The sequence below is a fragment of the Camellia sinensis genome, chromosome 12, assembly GCF_055761805.1.
Source record: "Camellia sinensis isolate YWXY chromosome 12, ASM5576180v1, whole genome shotgun sequence".
NCBI classification, from domain to species: Eukaryota; Viridiplantae; Streptophyta; class Magnoliopsida; order Ericales; family Theaceae; genus Camellia; species Camellia sinensis.
The window spans coordinates 1,350,001-1,366,793 of record NC_138972.1 but is presented as its reverse complement, the minus strand read 5'-3'; positions in this window follow the sequence as shown (position 1 = coordinate 1,366,793).

Sequence of the window (16,793 nt, the reverse complement as noted above, 5' to 3'; positions counted from 1 at the left end):
GCCACGGCCAAGGCAGGCCTGCCAAAGCCAGCAGCATGCCATGCCAAGGCCAAGGCCAGCAGCATGCCATGCCACGGCCAAGGCAGCCCAGCCAAAGCCAGCAGCATGCCATGCCAAGGCCTAGGCCAGCAGCATGCCATGCCACGGCCAAGGCAGCCCAGCCAAAGCCAGCAGCATGCCATGCCAAGGCCTAGGCCAGCAGCATGCCATGCCACGGCCAAGGCAGCCCAGCCAAAGCCAGCAGCATGCCATGCCAAGGCCAAGGCCAGCAGCATGCCATGCCACGGCCAAGGCAGCCCAGCCAAAGCCAGCAGCATGCCATGCCAAGGCCAAGGCCAGCAGCATGCCATGCCACGGCCAAGGCAGCCCAGCCAAAGCCAGCAGCATGCCATGCCAAGGCCTAGGCCAGCAGCATGCCTTGCCACGGCCAAGGCAGGCCTGCCAAAGCCAGCAGCATGCCATGCCAAGGCCAAGGCCAGCAGCATGCCATGCCACGGCCAAGGCAGCCCAGCCAAAGCCAGCAGCATGCCATGCCAAGGCCTAGGCCAGCAGCATGCCATGCCACGGCCAAGGCAGCCCAGCCAAAGCCAGCAGCATGCCATGCCAAGGCCTAGGCCAGCAGCATGCCATGCCACGGCCAAGGCAGGCCTGCCAAAGCCAGCAGCATGCCATGCCAAGGCCAAGGCCAGCAGCATGCCATGCCACGGCCAAGGCAGCCCAGCCAAAGCCAGCAGCATGCCATGCCAAGGCCTAGGCCAGCAGCATGCCATGCCACGGCCAAGGCAGCCCAGCCAAAGCCAGCAGCATGCCATGCGAAGGCCTAGGCCAGCAGCATGCCATGCCACGGCCAAGGCAGGCCAGCCAAAGCCTGCAGCATGCCATGCCAAGGCCAAGGCCAGCAGCATGCCATGCCACGGCCAAGGCAGCCCAGCCAAAGCCAGCAGCATGCCATGCCAAGGCCTAGGCCAGCAGCATGCCATGCCACGGCCAAGGCAGGCCTGCCAAAGCCAGCAGCATGCCATGCCAAGGCCAAGGCCAGCAGCATGCCATGCCACGGCCAAGGCAGCCCAGCCAAAGCCAGCAGCATGCCATGCCAAGGCCAAGGCCAGCAGCATGCCATGCCACGGCCAAGGCAGCCCAGCCAAAGCCAGCAGCATGCCATGCCAAGGCCAAGGCCAGCAGCATGCCATGCCACGGCCAAGGCAGCCCAGCCAAAGCCAGCAGCATGCCATGCCAAGGCCAAGGCCAGCAGCATGCCATGCCACGGCCAAGGCAGCCCAGCCAAGGCCAGCAGCATGCCATTGCACGGCCAAGGCAGCCCAGCCAAAGCCAGCAGCTTGCCATGCCAAGGCCAAGGCCAGCAGCATGCCATGCCACGGCCAAGGCAGCCCAGCCAAAGCCAGCAGCATGCCATGCCAAGGCCAAGGCCAGCAGCATGCCATGCCACGGCCAAGGCAGCCCAGCCAAAGCCAGCAGCATGCCATGCTAAGGCCAAGGCCAGCAGCATGCCATGCCACGGCCAAGGCAGCCCAGCCAAAGCCAGCAGCATGCCATGCCAAGGCCTAGGCCAGCAGCATGCCATGCCACGGCCAAGGCAGGCCTGCCAAAGCCAGCAGCATGCCATGCCAAGGCCAAGGCCAGCAGCATGCCATGCCAAGGCCTAGGCCAGCAGCATGCCATGCCACGGCCAAGGCAGCCCAGCCAAAGCCAGCAGCATGCCATGCTAAGGCCAAGGCCAGCAGCATGCCATGCCACGGCCAAGGCAGCCCAGCCAAAGCCAGCAGCATGCCATGCCAAGGCCTAGGCCAGCAGCATGCCATGCCACGGCCAAGGCAGGCCTGCCAAAGCCAGCAGCATGCCATGCCAAGGCCAAAGCCAGCAGCATGCCATGCCACGGCCAAGGCAGCCCAGCCAAAGCCAGCAGCATGCCATGCCAAGGCCTAGGCCAGCAGCATGCCATGCCACGGCCAAGGCAGCCCAGCCAAAGCCAGCAGCATGCCATGCCAAGGCCAAGGCCAGCAGAATGCCATGCCACGGCCAAGGCAGGCCAGCCAAAGCCAGCAGCATGCCATGCCAAGGCCAAGGCCAGCAGCATGCCATGCCACGGCCAAGGCAGCCCAGGCAAAGCCAGCAGCATGCCATGCCAAGGCCTAGGCCAGCAGCATGCCATGCCACGGCCAAGGCAGGCCAGCCAAAGCCAGCAGCATGCCATGCCAAGGCCAAGGCCAGCAGCATGCCATGCCACGGCCAAGGCAGCCCAGCCAAAGCCAGCAGCATGCCAGGCCAAGGCCTTGGCCAGCAGCATGCCATGCCACGGCCAAGGCAGGCCTGCCAAAGCCAGCAGCATGCCATGCCAAGGCCAAGGCCAGCAGCATGCCATGCCACGGCCAAGGCAGCCCAGCCAAAGCCAGCAGCATGCCATGCCAAGGCCTAGGCCAGCAGCATGCCATGCCACGGCCAAGGCAGCCCAGCCAAAGCCAGCAGCATGCCATGCCAAGGCCAAGGCCAGCAGCATGCCATGCCACGGCCAAGGCAGCCCAGCCAAAGCCAGCAGCATGCCATGCCAAGGCCTAGGCCAGCAGCATGCCATGCCACGGCCAAGGCAGCCCAGCCAAAGCCAGCAGCATGCCATGCCAAGGCCAAGGCCAGCAGCATGCCATGCCAAGGCCTAGGCCAGCAGCATGCCATGCCACGGCCAAGGCAGCCCAGCCAAAGCCAGCAGCATGCCATGCCAAGGCCAAGGCCAGCAGCATGCCATGCCACGGCCAAGGCAGCCCAGCCAAAGCCAGCAGCATGCCATGCCAAGGCCTAGGCCAGCAGCATGCCATGCCACGGCCAAGGCAGCCCAGCCAAAGCCAGCAACATGCCATGCCAAGGCCAAGGCCAGCAGCATGCCATGCCACGGCCAAGACAGCCCAGCCAACGCCAGCAGCATGCCATGCCAAGGCCTAGGCCAGCAGCATGCCATGCCACGGCCAAGGCAGGCCTGCCAAAGCCAGCAGCATGCCATGCCAAGGCCAAGGCCAGCACCATGCCATGCCACGGCCAAGGCAGCCCAGCCAAAGCCAGCAGCATGCCATGCCAAGGCCTAGGCCAGCAGCATGCCATGCCACGGCCAAGGCAGCCCAGCCAAAGCCAGCAGCATGCCATGCCAAGGCCTAGGCCAGCAGCATGCCATGCCACGGCCAAGGCAGCCCAGCCAAAGCCAGCAGCATGCCATGCCAAGGCCAAGGCCAGCAGCATGCCATGCCACGGCCAAGGCAGCCCAGCCAAAGCCAGCAGCATGCCATGCCAAGGCCTAGGCCAGCAGCATGCCATGCCACGGCCAAGGCAGGCCTGCCAAAGCCAGCAGCATGCCATGGCAAGGCCAAGGCCAGCAGCATGCCATGCCACGGCCAAGGCAGCCCAGCCAAAGCCAGCAGCATGCCATGCCAAGGCCAAGGCCAGCAGCATGCCATGCCACGGCCAAGGCAGCCCAGCCAAAGCCAGCAGCATGCCATGCCAAGGCCTAGGCCAGCAGCATGCCATGCCACGGCCAAGGCAGGCCTGCCAAAGCCAGCAGCATGCCATGTCAAGGCCAAGGCCAGCAGCATGCCATGCCACGGCCAAGGCAGCCCAGCCAAAGCCAGCAGCATGCCATGCCATGGCCTAGGCCAGCAGCATGCCACGACCTCGGCCCGCATGCCTTGCCACGGCGTTGCCCAACATGCCACGCCACGGCCTCGGCCCGCATGCCATGCCATGCCACGGCCCGCATGTCTTTGCCACGGCGTTGCCAAACATGCCATGCCACGGCCTCGACCAGCATGCCATGCCACGGCGTCGCCCAACATGCCATGCCACGGCCACGGCCCGCATGCCATGCCACGGCCTCGGCCCGCATGCCTTGCTACGGCGTTGCCCAACATGCCATGCCACGGCCTCGGCCCGCATGCCTTGCCACCGCGTTGCCCAGCATGCCATGCCACCGCGTTGCCCGTCGTGCCATGCCTTAGCCTTGGCCAACAAGTCGAGCCACGGCCTCGGCCCGCATGCCATGCTACGGCGTCGCCCAACATGCCATGCCACGGCCTCGGCCCGCATGCCTTGCTACGGCGTCGCCCAACATGCCATGCCACGGCCTCGGCCCGCATGCCTTGCTACGGCGTCGCCCAACATGCCATGCCACGGCCTCGGCCCGCATGCCATGCCCCGGCTTCGGCCCGCATGCCATGCCACGGCCTCGGCCCGCATGCCATGCCCCGGCTTCGGCCCGCATGCCATGCCACGGCCTCGGCCCGCATGACATGCCACGGCCTCGGCCCGCATGCCTTGCTACGGCCACGGCCTCGGCCCGCATGCCATGACATGCCACGGCCCGCATGTCTTGCCACGGCGTTGCCAAACATGCCATGCCACGGCCTCGGCCCGCATGCCATGCCACGGCGTCGCCCAACATGCCATGCCACGGCCTCGGCCCGCATGCCTTGCCACCGCGTTGCCCAGCATGCATTGCCACCGCGTTGCCCGGCTTGCCATGCCTTAGCGTTGGCCAACATGTCGAGCCACGGCCTCGGCCCGCATGCCTTGCTACGGCGTTGCCCAACATGCCATGCCACGGCCTCGGCCCGCAGGCCTTGCCACCGCGTTGCCCAGCATGCCATGCCACCGCGTCGCCCGGCGTGCCATGCCTTAGCCTTGGCCAACATGTCGAGGCACGGCCTCGGCCTGCATGCCTTGCTACGGCTTGGCCAACATGCCATGCCACGGCCTCGGCCCGCATGCCATGCCACGGCAGCGGCCCGCATGCCTTGCCACGGCGTTGCCCAACATGCCATGCCACGGCCTCGGCCCGCATGCCATGCCATGCCACGGCCCGCATGTCTTGCCACGGCGTTGCCAAACATGCCATGCCACGGCCTCGGCCCGCATGCCATGCCACGGCGTAGCCCAACATGCCATGCCCCGACCACGGCCCGCATGCCATGCCACGGCCTCGGCCCGCATGCATTGCTACGGCGTTGCCCAACATGCCATGCCACGGCCTCGGCCCGCATGCCTTGCCACCGCGTTGCCCAGCATGCCATGCCACCGCGTTGCCCGGCGTGCCATGCCTTAGCCTTGGCCAACATGTCGAGCCACGGCCTCGGCCCGCATGCCTTGCTACGGCGTCGCCCAACATGCCATGCCACGGCCTCGCCCCGCATGCCATGCCACGGCCTCGCCCCGCATGCCATGCCACGGCCTCGGCCCGCATGACATGCCACGGCGTCGGCCCGCATGCCATGCCACGGCCTCGGCCCGCATGCCTTGCCACGGCGTTGCCCAACATGCCACGCCACGGCCTCGGCCCGCATGCCATGCCATGCCACGGCCCGCATGTCATGCCACGGCGTTGCCAAACATGCCATGCCACGGCCCCGGCCCGCATGCCTTGCTACGGCGTCGTCCAACATGCCATGCCACGGCCTCGGCCCGCATGCCATGCCACGGCCTCGGCCCGCATGCCATGCCACGGCCTCGGCCCGCATGCCATGCCACGGCCTCGGCCCGCATGCCATGCCACGGCCTCGGCCCGCATGACATGCCACGGCCTCGGCCCGCATGCCATGCCACGGCCTCGGCCCGCATGCCATGCTACGGCCTCGGCCCGCATGCCTTGCCACGGCGTTGCCCAACATGCCATGCCACGGCCCGCATGTCTTGCCACGGCGTTGCCAAACATGCCATTCCACGGCCTCGGCCCGCATGCCATGCCACGGCGTCGCCCAACATGCCATGCCGCGGCCACGGCCCGCATGCCATGCCACGGCCTCGGCCCGCATGCCTTGCTACGGCGTTGCCCAACATGGCATGCCACGGCCTCGGCCCGCATGCCATGCCACGGCCTCGGCCCGCATGTCTTGCCACGGCGTTGCCAAACATGCCATGCCACGGCCTCGGCCCGCATGCCATGCCACGGCGTCGCCCAACATGCCATGCCGCGGCCACGGCCCGCATGCCATGCCACGGCCTCGGCCCGCATGCCTTGCTACGGCGTTGCCCAACATGGCATGCCACGGCCTCGGCCCGCATGCCATGCCACGGCCTCGGCCCGCATGTCTTGCCACGGCGTTGCCAAACATGCCATGCCACGGCCTCGGCCCGCATGCCATGCCACGGCGTCGCCCAACATGCCATGCCACGGCCACGGCCACGGCCCGTATGCCATGCCACGGCCTCGGCCCGCATGCCTTGCTACGGCGTTGCCCGACATGCCATGCCACGGCCTCGGCCCGCATGCCTTGCCACCGCGTTGCCCAGCATGCCATGCCACCGCGTTGCCCGGCGTGCCATGCCTTAGCCTTGGCCAACATGTCGAGCCACGGCCTCGGCCCGCATGCCTTGCTACGGCGTCGCCCAACATGCCATGCCACGGCCTCGGCCCGCATGCCATGCCACGGCCTCGGCCCGCATGCCTTGGTACGGCGTCGCCCAACATGCCATGCCACAGCCTCGACCCGCATTACATGCCACGGCCTCGGCCCGCATTACATGCCACGGCCTCGGCCTCGGCCCGCATGACATGCCACGGCCTCGGCCCGCATGCCACGCCACGGCCTCGGCCCGCATGCCATGCCATGCCACGCCACGGCCTCGGCCCGCATGCCATGCCATGCCACGGCCCGCATGTCTTGCCACGGCGTTGCCAAACATGCCATGCCACGGCCTCGGCCCGCATGCCATGCCACGGCGTCGCCCAACATGCCATGCCACGGCCACGGCCCGCATGCCATGCCACGGCCTCGGCCCGCATGCCTTGCTACGGCGTTGCCCAACATGCCATGCCACGGCCTCGGCCCGCATGCCTTGCCACCGCGTTGCCCAGCATGCCATGCCACCGCGTTGACCGGCGTGCCATGCCTTAGCCTTGGCCAACATGTCGAGCCACGGCCTGGGCCAAACTTGCCATGACACGGCCTCGGCCCGCATGCCATGCCACGGCCTCGGCCCGCATGCCTTGCTACGGCGTTGCCCAACATTCCATGCCACGGCCTCGGCCCGCATGCCAAGCCACGGCCTCGGCCCGCATGACATGCCACGGCCTCGGCCCGCATGCCTGGCCACGACGTCGCCCAACTTGCCATGCCACGGCCTCGGCCCGCATGCCATGCCACGGCCTCGGCTCGCATGACATGCCACGGCCTCGGCCCGCATGCCTTGCTACGGCGTCGCCCAACATGCCATGCCACGGCCTCGGCCCGCATGCCATGCCACGGCCTCGGCCCGCATGACATGCCACGGCCTCGGACCGCATGCCTTGCTACGGCGTCGCCCAACATGCCATGCCACGGCCCCGGCCCGCATGCCTTGCCACCGCGTTGCCCGGCATGCCATGCCACCGCGTTGCCCGGCGTGCCATGCCTTAGCCTTGGCCAACATGTCGTGCCACGGCCTCGGCCCGCATGCCATGCCATGCCACGGCCCGCATGTCTTGCCACGGCGTTGCAAACATGCCATGCCACGGCCTCGGCCCGCATGCCTTGCTACGGCGTCGCCCAACATGCCATGCCACGGCCTCGGTCAGCATGCCATGCCATGGCACCGCCTTGTCCAGCACGCCGTGCCGCAGCGTTGGCCAGCATGCCTTGGCCGGCATGCCATGCCAATGCCTTGGGCCAACATGGCGTGCCACGGGCTGGGCCATGCCGGTCCGTTGCCCGGCATGCCACGGTCGTGGCGGCATGGCAAGCCACGGCCTCGGCCAGCATGCCATGCCCCGGCCTCGCCCAGCATGCCATGGCACGGTCTTGGTCAGCATGCCATGCCATGGCACCGCCTTGTGCAACGTTGGCCAGCATGCCTTGGCCGGCATGCCATGCCAATGCCTTGGGCCAACATGGCGTGTCACGGGCTGGGCGAGCATGGCATGCCACGGGCTGGGCGAGCATGCCACGCCACGGCCTTGGCTAGCAGCAAGGCATGCCACGGCCTCGGCGAGCATGCCATGCCATGCCAAGGCCAAGGCCAAGGCCAAAGCCAAGGCCAAGGCCAAGGCCAAGGCAGTGGGCAAGGCCAAGTCCCTGTGCAAGGCATGGCCAAGGCCAAGGCCATGGCATGCCACCGCCTCGATCGATCTTTTTGAACATGATTCTTTTATAATCTTACCCAAACCGTGCAACACAATTAAAAATGCACTACAATCAATTTTAAATGTCATTCCCTATTTTTTTGCAATTTTTCTGGAGCTTTTCGAATTTTTAAAGCCCTTATTTGGCATAAAAAAATCAAAATAAAATAAAAAAAATGAAAAAAATAATTTAATAATTTCTATAATTACTAGTGAATCATCCTTTAATTATGGGAATTTTTCCATAATTTTTTGACCATTTTTATTAATTTTTATTATTTTTTAAGTATTAATATCGAAATAAATTAAAATAAAATATTTTCGGTAAAAAAATATTTCTTTTAATTTTTTTTATGGTGTATTAAATTATTTCCTACAACTTTCATGTTGAAAGTTTTGGCAAAAAACCATTACTTTTTAAAAAAACCCCATTATGACTCCTCGAACATGCTTGATGTTTCCTCCTGCCAGACTGAAAAGGGCTTAACAGGCTATTATAAGGGGGGGGCACCTCCCTTGCCCAGGGCAAGGCAGTGGCAGGTACGCCCCATGTTGGGCGCGGCCTGGGCTGCGGCCTTGGGTTACATGCACTGCGGCTCGACCGCGGCCTGGGCTGCGGCCTGGGGCGGCTCGGCCGCGGCCTTGGGCGGCCTGGACCGCGGCCTTGGGCGGCCTTGCGCGGCCTGGGCGCGGCCTTGGGCGGCCTGGGCGCGGCCTTGCGCGGCCTGGGCGCGGCCTTGGGCGGCCTGGCCGCGGCCTTGCGCGGCCTGGGCGCGGCCTTGGGCAGCATGGCGTGGCATCCGCGCGGGCGTGGGCGGCCTGGCATGCGCGCGGCATGGGCAGCACGGCATGGCATGCGCACGGCCTGGGCGGCCTGGCATGCAGCCGGCCTGGCATGCCCGCGGCGTGGGCAGCACGGCATGGCATGCGCACGGCCTGGGCGGCCTGGCATGCAGCCGGCCTGGCATGCCCGCGGCGTGGGCAGCACGGCATGGCATGCGCACGGCCTGGGCGGCCTGGCATGCAGCTGGCCTGGGCAGCACGGCATGGCATGCGCACGGCCTGGGCGGCCTGGCATGCAGCCGGCCAGGGCAGCCTGGCCTGGCATGCCCGCGGCGTGGGCAGCGTGGCCTGTACGAATACCGCGCGCGTGGTCTTTTGACCACGGTGCGCGTGTTGCGCGCATGGTCGCGCACGCCTTTGCACGCCTTCGCACGCAACGCACGTCTAGTGATAAGAACCGCAGCCAAGGCCGCCCAGCCCCAAGGCCATGGCCAGCAGCATGGCATGCCACGGCCAAGGCAGGCCAGCCAAAGCCAGCAGCATGCCATGCCAAGGCGAAGGCCAGCAGCATGCCATGCCACGGCCAAGGCAGCCCAGCCAAAGCCAGCAGCTTGCCATGCCAAGGCCAAGGCCAGCAGCATGCCATGCCACGGCCAAGGCAGCCCAGCTAAAGCCAGCAGCATGCCATGCCAAAGCCAAGGCCAGCAGCATGCCATGCCACGGCCAAGGCAGCCCAGCCAAGGCCAGCAGCATGCCATGCCACGGCCAAGGCAGCCCAGCCAAAGCCAGCAGCTTGCCATGCCAAGGCCAATGCCAGCAGCATGCCATGCCACGGCCAAGGCAGCCCAGCCAAAGCCAGCAGCATGCCATGCCAAGGCCAAGGCCAGCAGCATGCCATGCCACGGCCAAGGCAGCCCAGCCAAAGCCAGCAGCATGCCATGCCAAGGCCTAGGCCAGCAGCATGCCTTGCCACGGCCAAGGCAGGCCTGCCAAAGCCAGCAGCATGCCATGCCAAGGCCAAGGCCAGCAGCATGCCATGCCACGGCCAAGGCAGCCCAGCCAAAGCCAGCAGCTTGCCATGCCAAGGCCTAGCCCAGCAGCATGCCATGCCACGGCCAAGGCAGCCCAGCCAAAGCCAGCAGCATGCCATGCCAAGGCCAAGGCCAGCAGCATGCCATGCCACGGCCAAGGCAGCCCAGCCAAAGCCAGCACCTTGCCATGCCAAGGCCAAGGCCAGCAGCATGCCCTGCCACGGCCAAGGCAGCCCAGCCAAAGCCAGCAGCATGCCATGCCAAGGCCTAGGCCAGCAGCATGCCTTGCCACGGCCAAGGCAGGCCTGCCAAAGCCAGCAGCATGCCATGCCAAGGCCAAGGCCAGCAGCATGCCATGCCACGGCCAAGGCAGCCCAGCCAAAGCCAGCAGCATGCCATGCCAAGGCCTAGGCCAGCAGCATGCCATGCCACGGCCAAGGCAGCCCAGCCAAAGCCAGGAGCATGCCATGCCAAGGCCAAGGCCAGCAGCATGCCATGCCAAGGCCTAGGCCAGCAGCATGCCATGCCACGGCCAAGGCAGCCCAGCCAAAGCCAGCAGCATGCCATGCCAAGGCCAAGGCCAGCAGCATGCCATGCCACGGCCAAGGCAGCCCAGCCAAAGCCAGCAGCATGCCATGCCAAGGCCTAGGCCAGCAGCATGCCATGCCACGGCCAAGGCAGCCCAGCCAAAGCCAGCAGCATGCCATGCCAAGGCCAAGGCCAGCAGCATGCCATGCCACGGCCAAGGCAGCCCAGCCAAAGCCAGCAGCATGCCATGCCAAGGCCTAGGCCAGCAGCATGCCATGCCACGGCCAAGGCAGCCCAGCCAAAGCCAGCAGCATGCCATGCCAAGGCCAAGGCCAGCAGCATGCCATGCCAAGGCCTAGGCCAGCAGCATGCCATGCCACGGCCAAGGCAGCCCAGCCAAAGCCAGCAGCATGCCATGCCAAGGCCAAGGCCAGCAGCATGCCATGCCACGGCCAAGGCAGCCCAGCCAAAGCCAGCAGCATGCCATGCCAAGGCCTAGGCCAGCAGCATGCCATGCCACGGCCAAGGCAGCCCAGCCAAAGCCAGCAACATGCCATGCCAAGGCCAAGGCCAGCAGCATGCCATGCCACGGCCAAGGCAGCCCAGCCAAAGCCAGCAGCATGCCATGCCAAGGCCTAGGCCAGCAGCATGCCATGCCACGGCCAAGGCAGGCCTGCCAAAGCCAGCAGCATGCCATGCCAAGGCCAAGGCCAGCAACATGCCATGCCAAGGCCAAGGCAGCCCAGCCAAAGCCAGCAGCATGCCATGCCAAGGCCTAGGCCAGCAGCATGCCATGCCACGGCCAAGGCAGCCTAGCCAAAGCCAGCAGCATGCCATGCCAAGGCCTAGGCCAGCAGCATGCCATGCCACGGCCAAGGCAGCCCAGCCAAAGCCAACAGCATGCCATGCCAAGGCCAAGGCCAGCAGCATGCCATGCCACGGCCAAGGCAGCCCAGCCAAAGCCAGCAGCATGCCATGCCAAGGCCTAGGCCAGCAGCATGCCATGCCACGGCCAAGGCAGGCCTGCCAAAGCCAGCCGCATGCCATGTCAAGGCCAAGGCCAGCAGCATGCCATGCCACGGCCAAGGCAGCCCAGCCAAAGCCAGCAGCATGCCATGCCATGGCCTAGGCCAGCAGCATGCCATGCCACGGCCAAGGCAGGCCAGCCAAAGCCAGCAGCATGCCATGCCAAGGCCTAGGCCAGCAGCATGCCATGCCACGGCCAAGGCAGGCCAGCCAAAGCCAGCAGCATGCCATGCCAAGGCCAAGGCCAGCAGCATGCCATGCCACGGCCAACGCAGCCCAGCCAAAGCCGGCGGCATGCCATGCCAAGGCCAAGGCCAGCAGCATGCCATGCCACGACCAAGGCTGCCAGCCAAAGCCAGCAGCGTGCCATGCCAAGGCCTAGGCCAGCAGCATGCCATGCCACGGCCAAGGCAGCCCAGCCAAAGCCAGCAGCATGCCATGCCAAGGCCTAGGCCAGCAGCATGCCATGCCACGGCCAAGGCAGCCCAGCCAAAACCAGCAGCATGCCATGCCAAGGCCAAGGCCAGCAGCATGCCATGCCACGGCCAAGGCAGCCCAGCCAAAGCCAGCAGCATGCCATGCTAAGGCCAAGGCCAGCAGCATGCCATGCCACGGCCAAGGCAGCCCAGCCAAAGCCGCTAGCATGCCATGCCAAGGCCAAGGCCAAGGCCAGCAGCATGCCATGCCACGGCCAAGGCCAAGGCCAAGGCAGCCCATCCGAAGCCAGCAACATTCCATGGCAAGGCCAACGCAGCCCAGCCAAAGCCGGCGGCATGCCATGCCAAGGCCAAGGCCAGCCGCATGTCTTGCCACGGCCTTGTCCCGCAGCGTGGCGTGCCTTTGCCTTGGGCTAGAACATCGCATGCCACGCCCTTGGCAAGCAATCCTGTCCCTCGTGTAATTGCCATTTGGTTTGGCTTTGAATTACGTATATGTTGCCCTGCGAAATGCTTGTCCCTCGGGTAATAGCCGTTTGGTTGCCTTTGACTTGCGAACCCGTTGCTAGTGCTTTCCCCAGTGGAAGCTTGTTGGGAAAAGTATGTCCCTCGGAAGTTGCCTGTTGCGTTTGTTATTTGCATTCGAGCTATCCGATGCTTGCTGGGTTTCTCTAAGAGTTTTTGCACGTTCGTCGGGCTTTTTAATTATTTATTTACTCATAAAAATTATAATAAAATAAATTAAAAATAAAAAAATAATTAAAAAAATTACTATAATTACTAGTGCCTCATCTTATAATTGTTGGAATTTTTCTAGAATTTTTTGAGTATTTTTAGTAATTTTTATTATTTTTTAAGTATTAAAATTGAAATAAATTAAAATAAAATATTCCGGTGGCCAAATATTTTTTTATAATTTTTTTTATGGTGTATTAAATTATTTCATACAACTTTCATGTTGAAAGTTTTGGCAAAAAACCATTACTTTTTAAAAAAACCCCATTATGACTCCTCGAACATGCTTGATGTTTCCTCCTGCCAGATTGAAAAGGGCTTAACAGGCTATTATAAGGGGGGGGCACCTCCCTTAAGGCTGGCCAGCATGGCCAGGCCACAGGCCACGCCTATGCCTAGGCGGGCGCTTGGCACATGCCATCGCTTGGCTTGTGGCATTGGCTTGTGGCATCGAAACTACATAGCCAAGCACGGGATGCGTCGAGTGGCGGCCCGCGGCGGTGGCGGTGGCACGTTGGCCTAGGCCAGCATGCCATGCCACAGCCTTGGCCAGCAACATGGCATGCCAAAGCCTTGGCCAGCAACATGGCATGCCAAAGCCTTGGCCAGCAGCATGCCATGCCTTGGCCTTGGCAAGCATGTCATGCCACGGCCTTGGCCAGCAGCATGCCATGCCACGGCCTTGGCCAGCAGCATGCCATGCCACGGCCTTGGCCAGCAGCATGCCATGCCCCGGCCTTGGCCAGCAGCATGCCATGCCACGGCCTTGGCCAGCAGCATGCCATGCCACAGCCTTGGCCAGCAGCATGCCATGCCACAGCCTTGGCCAGCAACATGGCATGCCAAAGCCTTGGCCAGCAGCATGCCATGCCTTGGCCTTGGCAAGCATGTCATGCCACGGCCTTGGCCAGCAGCATGCCATGCCACGGCCTTGGCCAGCAGCATGCCATGCCACGGCCTTGGCCAGCAGCATGCCATGCCACAGCCTTGGCCAGCAACATGGCATGCCATGCCACAGCCTTGGCCAGCAACATGGCATGCCAAAGCCTTGGCCAGCAGCATGCCATGCCTTGGCCTTGGCAAGCATGTCATGCCACGGCCTTGGCCAGCAGCATGCCATGCCACGGCCTTGGCCAGCAGCATGCCATGCCACGGCCTTGGCCAGCAGCATGCCATGCCACGGCCTTGGCCAGCAACATGGCATGCCAAAGCCTTGGCCAGCAGCACGCCATGCCCCGGCCTTGGCAAGCTTGTCATGCCACGGCCATGGCCAGCAGCGTGCTATGCCCCGGCCTTGGCCAGCAGCTTGCCATGCCACGACCTTGGCCAGCAGCTTGCCATGCCCCGGCCTTGGCCAGCATGTCATGCCACGGCCTTGGCCAGCAGCATGCCATGCCACGGCCTTGGCCAGCAGCATGCCATGCCACGGCCTTGGCCAGCAGCATGCCATGCCCCGGCCTTGGCCAGCAGCATGCCATGCCACGGCCTTGGCCAGCAGCATGCCATGCCACAGCCTTGGCCAGCAGCATGCCATGCCACAGCCTTGGCCAGCAACATGGCATGCCAAAGCCTTGGCCAGCAGCATGCCATGCCTTGGCCTTGGCAAGCATGTCATGCCACGGCCTTGGCCAGCAGCATGCCATGCCACGGCCTTGGCCAGCAGCATGCCATGCCACGGCCTTGGCCAGCAGCATGCCATGCCACAGCCTTGGCCAGCAACATGGCATGCCATGCCACAGCCTTGGCCAGCAACATGGCATGCCAAAGCCTTGGCCAGCAGCATGCCATGCCTTGGCCTTGGCAAGCATGTCATGCCACGGCCTTGGCCAGCAGCATGCCATGCCACGGCCTTGGCCAGCAGCATGCCATGCCACGGCCTTGGCCAGCAGCATGCCATGCCACGGCCTTGGCCAGCAACATGGCATGCCAAAGCCTTGGCCAGCAGCACGCCATGCCCCGGCCTTGGCAAGCTTGTCATGCCACGGCCATGGCCAGCAGCGTGCTATGCCCCGGCCTTGGCCAGCAGCTTGCCATGCCACGACCTTGGCCAGCAGCTTGCCATGCCCCGGCCTTGGCCAGCATGTCATGCCACGGCCTTGGCCAGCAGCATGCCATGCCACGGCCTTGGCCAGCAACATGGCATGCCGCGGCCTTGGCCGGCAGCATGCCATGCCGCGGCCTTGGCCGGCAGCATGCCATGCCGCGGCCTTGGCCGGCAGCATGCCATGCCGCGGCCTTTGCCGGCAGCATGCCATGCCGCGGCCTTTGCCAGCAGCATGGCTAGCCCAAGCCTTGGTCAGCAGCAGCATGCCATGCCAATGCCTTGGCCAGCAGCATGCCTTGCCACGGCCTCGTCCAGCAGCATGGCATGCCACGCCACGGCCTCGGCCATCAGCATGCCTTGCCACGGCCTCGGCCATCAGCATGCCTTGCCACGGCCTTGTCCAGCAGCATGGCATGCCCGGCCTTGGCCAGCAGCATGTCATGCCACGGCCTTGGCAAGCATGCCAAGCCACGGCCTTGGCAAGCATGCCATGTCCCTCGGGTAATTGTACAAGTTGCCTTGCGAAATGCATGTCCCTCGGTTAAATTGCCATTTGGTTGGCTTTGGCGTGCGAACGAGTTGCCTGTGCTTTCCTTGTGGAAGCTTGTTGCGAGAAGTATGTCCCTCGAAAGTTGCCTGTTGCGTTTGTTATTTGCATTCGCGCTAACCGGTGCTTGCTCGGCCTCTCTAAATGTTTTTGCGCGTTCGTCGGGCTTCTTGGTCCTTTGGGGGGTGATTCGTTTTGGGGGGCTGGTGCACAGTGTACGTCGTGGCGCGTGAGTTGTGTTCGGTTTGTGCGAGTTGGACGGATCCCTGCCTGTGCAGCGAACTCCACTGGTGCATTCCTCCATGTCCCTCGGGTTGTCTTCGACTCGCCTTCGGGTTGCTTGCGCTTCCCTAGTGGAAGGTGCCTTGCGAAAAGCGTGTCCCTCGGGTAATTGCCATTTGGTTGGCTTTGACGTTCGAACGAGTTGCCTATGCTTTCCTAGTGGAAGCTTGTTGCGAAAAGTATGTCCCTCGAAAGTTGCCTGTTGCGTTTGTTATTCGCATTCGCGCTAACCGGTGCTTGCTCGGCCTCTCTAAATGTTTTCGCGCGTTCGTCGGGCTTCTTAGTCCTTCGGGGGGTGAATCGTTTTGGGGGGCTGGTGCACAGTGTACGTCGTGGCGCGTGAGTTGTGTTCGGTTTGTGCGAGTTGGACGGATCCCTGCCTGTGCAGCGAACTCCACTGGTGCATTCCTCCATGTCCCTCGGGTTGTCTTCGACTCGCCTTCGGGTTGCCTGCGCTTCCCTAGTGGAAGGTGCCTTGCGAAAAGCGTGTCCCTCGGGTAATTGCCATTTGGTTGGCTTTGACGTTCGAACGAGTTGCCTATGCTTTCCTAGTGGAAGCTTGTTGCGAAAAGTATGTCCCTCGAAAGTTGCCTGTTGCGCTTGTTACTTGCATTCGCGCTAACCGGTGCTTGCTCGGCCTCTCTAAATGTTTTCGCGCGTTCGTCGGGCTTCTTAGTCCTTCGGGGGGTGATTCGTTTTGGGGGGCTGGTGCACAGTGTACGTCGTGGCGCGTGAGTTGTGTTCGGTTTGTGCGAGTTGGACGGATCCCTGCCTGTGCAGCGAACTCCACTGGTGCATTCCTCCATGTCCCTCGGGTGATCGCCTTTAGGTTGTCTTCGACTCGCCTTCGGGTTGTCTGCGCTTCCCTAGTGGAAGGTGCCTTGCGAAAAGCATGTCCCTCGGGTAATTGCCATTTGGTTGGCTTTGACGTTCGAACGAGTTGCCTGTGCTTTCCTAGTGGAAGCTTGTTGCGAAAAGTATGTCCCTCGAAAGTTGCCTGTTGCGCTTGTTATTTGCGTTCGCGCTAACCGGTGCTTGCTCGGCCTCCCTAAATGTTTTCGCGCGTTCGTCGGGCTTCTTGGTCCTTCGGGGGGTGATTCGTTTTGGGGGGCTGGTGCATAGTGTACGTCGTGGCGCGTGAGTTGTGTTCGGTTTGTGCGAGTTGGACGAATCCCTGCCTGTGCAGCGAACTCCACTGGTGCATTCTTCCATGTCCCTCGGGTAAATGCCTTAAGGTTGTCTTCGACTCGCCTTTGAGTTGCCTACGCTTCCCTCGTGGTAAAGGTCCTTG